The sequence below is a fragment of the Convolutriloba macropyga genome, unplaced genomic scaffold, assembly GCF_964194025.1.
Source record: "Convolutriloba macropyga unplaced genomic scaffold, txConMacr16.3 SCAFFOLD_757, whole genome shotgun sequence".
In the NCBI taxonomy this organism is placed as follows: Eukaryota; Metazoa; Xenacoelomorpha; order Acoela; family Convolutidae; genus Convolutriloba; species Convolutriloba macropyga.
Genome location: NW_027452061.1, coordinates 77,467 through 82,500, shown reverse-complemented (window position 1 = coordinate 82,500; position 5,034 = coordinate 77,467). Strand labels below are relative to the sequence as shown.

Here is a 5,034-nt window from a genome sequence, read left to right as displayed (position 1 = left end):
CGATTAGTCTTTCGCCCCTATGCTCAGGTCAGACGATCGATTTGCACGTCAGAACCGCTTCGGGCTTCCACCATGGTTTCCCGTGGCTTCGCCCTGCCCAAGCATAGATCACCATCTTTCGGGTCGTGTGCTACTTGCTCTGGATCAGTCATGCAATAAGAGCAAAACCGTCCGTGGTTGCGGGACACCGAATCGGCGCCCTCACCACACAAAGTAGTGCAATTCATAAAAATTACACTGTTCACTTTCATTTCGCGTGTGCGCTTTCAATGAGCGACAACACTTGCAAGCAACTCACACTCCTTGGTCCGTGTTTCAAGACGGGCTGTAGAGAGCATTGAATAGGAAGTTGAGGTCAGACAGGCAATCAAGATCAATTTATCTCATTTTGTTTAGAATCAACAAGAAGAATTCCGAGGAAAACTTCTGCTCGATTCATTAACAAGATTTGCCAAAAGACGACAACTACACTACTCGGTAGCCGAGAATATAATATCAAGGCATTGAGTATGGTAACGCTCACTCCAGTTCCCCTTCAACAGTTTCACGTACTTTTCACTCTCTCTTCAGAGTGCTTTTCAACTTTCCCTCACGGTACTTGTTTACTATCGGTCTCGCTTTATAATTAGCTTTTGGAGAGACATATCTCCAGCTTCGAGTTGCACTTTCAAACAACTCTACTCATAGGAATGAGCCATTATGACTGGTATCGAAAATGACCTTTACAGGATTTTCACCTTCTTTGATGCTACTTTCCAGTAGACATCAGGACAAATTCACCAGTCTAGCATCAAACCATACCGGACACCGAGAAATGTTGCCATTTCTCTTCCCGATGAGCTTTTCCCTGTTCATTCGCCATTACTAAGGGATTCTCAGTTGATTTCTTTTCCTCCCCTTACTGATATGCTTAAGTTAAGGGGGTTCTCTCGCCCAATTCAGGTTATGTAGTTGATTGTCTCTTAATTGGTTCACTGACCAATATGAGACAGAAACCGATTCAGCAGTTTTGTTCGCTACTACTATCAAACACAGGTCGAAGTTTCCATTCAGTCATTAATTCCAACTTTCAAATGTTGTTGTTTCAGCTTTCGCTTACTAGAAGCAACATAATACTCGCTGCAATACAGACCTCGGGAAACCCTCACCGTGAATAAGGTTCACTCACATATTTCACTACATTTTGCGTGGGATTGGAGATGAGGCTACTCGTTCTTGCTCAGTACTAGGCTGAAAATTAACGAAACTTCGTTACAAACGTTCACATGTTGATGTTTCCGCTTTCGCGTACTCGAAACAACATAATACTAGTCTTTGTAATTTAGTTTCATAATTTCAACTGTTCTCATGCAGAATTTTTGCTCATTCTTATCCCAAATTTTGACCTGGCTACTAGTTACACTCCTTGTACTTATTGCAAAATGACCACAAATTTCAACAGCTTTCACATGTTGCTGTTTCGGCTTTCGCTTACTACAGTCAACATAATACTCGTTGCAAAATAAGTGCTCGGCATCTGCAATTTTCCAAAGACGAAGTTTCGCCAGTTCAATTTTCGCTCGCCAATTATGGCTACTAATTCACACGGTACTGAGCTCAACAACATTAAATTTGTTCAGCAAGACTTTCACATGTTGATGTTTTGGCTTTCGCCTACTAGAAGCAACATAATACTCGTCTTGTTAGCTCATTCAATGAGAATAGCTTTTCCCGTTGAGAATTTTTGCCTTCAATTGGCGTTGTAGTGAGTTTGGCTACTCAGATCACCAAATACTTGTGACAATTCGAACCAGAAATGTTTTCAATTTTCACATGCTGATGTTTCGGATTCAACCTACTAGAAGCAGCATAATACTTGTATTCAACAATTTCTGTATCAAATCCCAGTTTTCTCTGGTGCATCTTTGCCAAACTATTCCAAACTGCCTGAGTCTGAATACCAATTACAGGTACTAGTAAATGCACGTTACTAAGGACTATATAGTTCTAGGTTACTGTACACAACGACGTTCACATGTTGATGTTTCAGCTGCCGCTTACTAGAAACAACATAATACTTATCGTGCATACCTTTCCATAACTTGTCCTTTTCAGATGCATTAGTTTCCCTTTGTCTTGGCTTCTACAGTCAGACTGGCTACTAGTAACAGCACAGTACTAATCACATATCGTTCTACAGTTTGCAGACAACTTTCACATGTTGATGTTTCAGCTTTCGCCTACTAGAAACAACATAATACTCGCTGTATACATTTGTAGTTCTCTATGTAACTTTCATGTGAAGAAGTTTCGCCAGTCTTTTTGACTGTCTCAAATCTGAGTCATGCTTAGGCTACTAGTTGCTTCATAGTACTTATCGCCTCGAGATCATTGAACAAAACTTGATTTTCACATGTTGCTGTTTCAGCTTCCGCTTACTAGAAACAACATAATACTAGTCTCATTAAGTTCCGTCTCTTTGCAATTTTCTTATGAAGAAAATTCGCCATCACAATGGCTCCAGCAGTTCTTGATCAAGGAATGCAATCATTGATCAGAATGCTATTATTTGAATCGGTTCTGCTTTAAGTGTTCCAATTTTATTGGAAGCACCAACAATAGAACATCAATGTGTTCAATCGAGAGTTATATAACCCTGAATCGGACGCAGTCAACAGCCGAAGCCGAGACCGCCTTTTGCGTTAGAGAGGTCGGTAAACAAATCTTGCGATTCATACCGAATTAACACATATAGCTGTGCTCCTCTTCGTAAAGCGAGCCAAGTGATCCCCTGTTGAAGGATGTATTTGGACCAATCTAGTAGCATTTGGTTTCCAACAAGCTCTCCCAAGTTAGCTTACTTATTGGGCTTTTCAACCAATTCGGTTGGCTACAAGCATCATCAAAGTACTAGCCACAGTTTGATCGCAAAATTCTACGACTTTCACATGTTGATGTTTCGGCTTGCGCTTAGCCTACTATAAGCAACATAATACTAGTCATATCATAGAGCGTGATCAGCTTGTGACGTTCTCATGATGAAGTTTCACCAACAGTGTCTCACTTCGAGCTTAAATCCAGCTACTAGTAACTACACAGTACTGACTGCAACGATAACTTTTATCTATACCTTTCACATGCTGCGCTTTCGGCCAGGGCCTACTAACGTCAACATAATACTCGATATAAACTTTTGTTCATGATGCAGCTTCCCCATGCAGAAGTTTCGCCTTCAAATGCTCTCTTGGCCATATGACGTAAGAAAAGGTTACTAGTAACATCACAGTACTAGCCACAGTTTGATTGCAAAATTCTACGACTTTCACATGTTGATGTTTCGGCTTGCGCTTAGCCTACTAGAAGCAACATAATACTAGTCATATCATAGAGCGTGATCAGCTTGTGACGTTCTCATGATGAAGTTTCACCAACAGTGTCTCATTTCGAGCTTAAATCCAGCTACTAGTAACTACACAGTACTGACTGCAACGCTAACTTTTATCTATACCTTTCACATGCTGCGCTTTCGGCCAGGGCCTACTAACGTCAACATAATACTCGATATAAACTTTTGTTCATGATGCAGCTTCCCCATGCAGAAGTTTCGCCTTCAAATGCTCTCTTGGCCATATGACGTAACACAAGGTTACTAGTAACATCACAGTACTAGCCACAATTTGATCGCAAAATTCTACGACTTTCACATGTTGATGTTTCGGCTTGCGCTTAGCCTACTAGAAGCAACATAATACTAGTCATATCATGGAGCGTGATCAGCTTGTGACGTTCTCATGATGAAGTTTCACCAACAGTGTCTCATTTCGAGCTTAAATCCAGCTACTAGTAACTACACAGTACTGACTGCAACGATAACTTTTATCTATACCTTTCACATGCTGCGCTTTCGGCCAGGGCCTACTAATGTCAACATAATACTCGATATAAACTTTTGTTCATGATGCAGCTTCCCCATGCAGAAGTTTCGCCTTCAAATGCTCTCTTGGCCATATGACGTAACACAAGGTTACTAGTAACATCACAGTACTAGCCACAATTTGATCGCAAAATTCTACGACTTTCACATGTTGATGTTTCGGCTTGCGCTTAGCCTACTAGAAGCAACATAATACTAGTCATATCATAGAGCTTGATCAGCTTGTGACATTCTCATGATGAAGTTTCACCAACAGTGTCTCATTTTGAGCTTAAATCCAGCTACTAGTAACTACACAGTACTGACTGCAACAATAACTTTTATCTATACCTTTCACATGCTGCGTTTTCGGCCAAGGCCTACTAACGTCAACATAATACTCGATATAAAATTTTGATCATGATGCAGCTTTCCCATGCAGAAGTTTCGCCTTCAAATGCTCTCTTGGCCATATGACGGAACACCAGGTTACTAGTAACATCACAGTACTAGCCACAGTTTGATTGCAAAATTCTACGACTTTCACATGTTGATGTTTCGGCTTGCGCTTAGCCTACTAGAAGCAACATAATACTAGTCATATCATAGAGCGTGATCAGCTTGTGACGTTCTCATGATGAAGTTTCACCAATAGTGTTTCATTCGAATTGGTTCTGCTTTAAGCTCTCCAATTGTTTTGGATGAACCAGTTTTGCCCTTCGAAGCCACTTTTGTGAGCTTTTGTGGGTCTTTACCAAGAGGATATACCTCAAGGCCTCTTTCAATTCCTTTAAGTTCTTTCAACTCCTTTACAGTTTCTAGGTTCACATAGCTGCAAACCTTATTTCTAGTTTTAAGTCTGGCCAACTTGGGGAGAGTTGGTGCAGACCGTGACCAATTCTAGTAGGATGCCACAACAAGAATGTGATCAACTTAGCTTGTCGATGAACCTGCCCCACATTCAAACAACTCTATCGCCTTTTCCTCGTATAGTTATATGCGAGGGCCTCTCATAGAGAGCGCTGTTAGCAACCTTTTCCACATAGACGATAAAGTTGTGAGTGTTTTGCACATGGCTGTTGTCATCACCACGTGACGAGTCAACTCAGCTTGACTCTCTACACTCCGACAAGCTTTGCACA

General features: G+C 41.1%; 1 non-coding gene and 1 pseudogene across 1 annotated transcript in view; both read right to left on the bottom strand.

Annotated features, from left to right (window-relative positions):
* Positions 1–947, bottom strand: part of LOC142357145 (large subunit ribosomal RNA) — a 3,522-nt gene extending 2,575 nt beyond the window's left edge. The window contains exon 1 of the ribosomal RNA XR_012761557.1: positions 1–947. This exon is cut by the window's left edge and continues 2,575 nt beyond it. This is a non-coding gene — a ribosomal RNA (large subunit ribosomal RNA).
* A 1,683-nt stretch (positions 948–2,630) lies between these two features.
* On the bottom strand, positions 2,631–2,782 carry LOC142357151 (5.8S ribosomal RNA; annotated as a pseudogene).
* Positions 2,783–5,034: the final 2,252 nt, after the last annotated feature.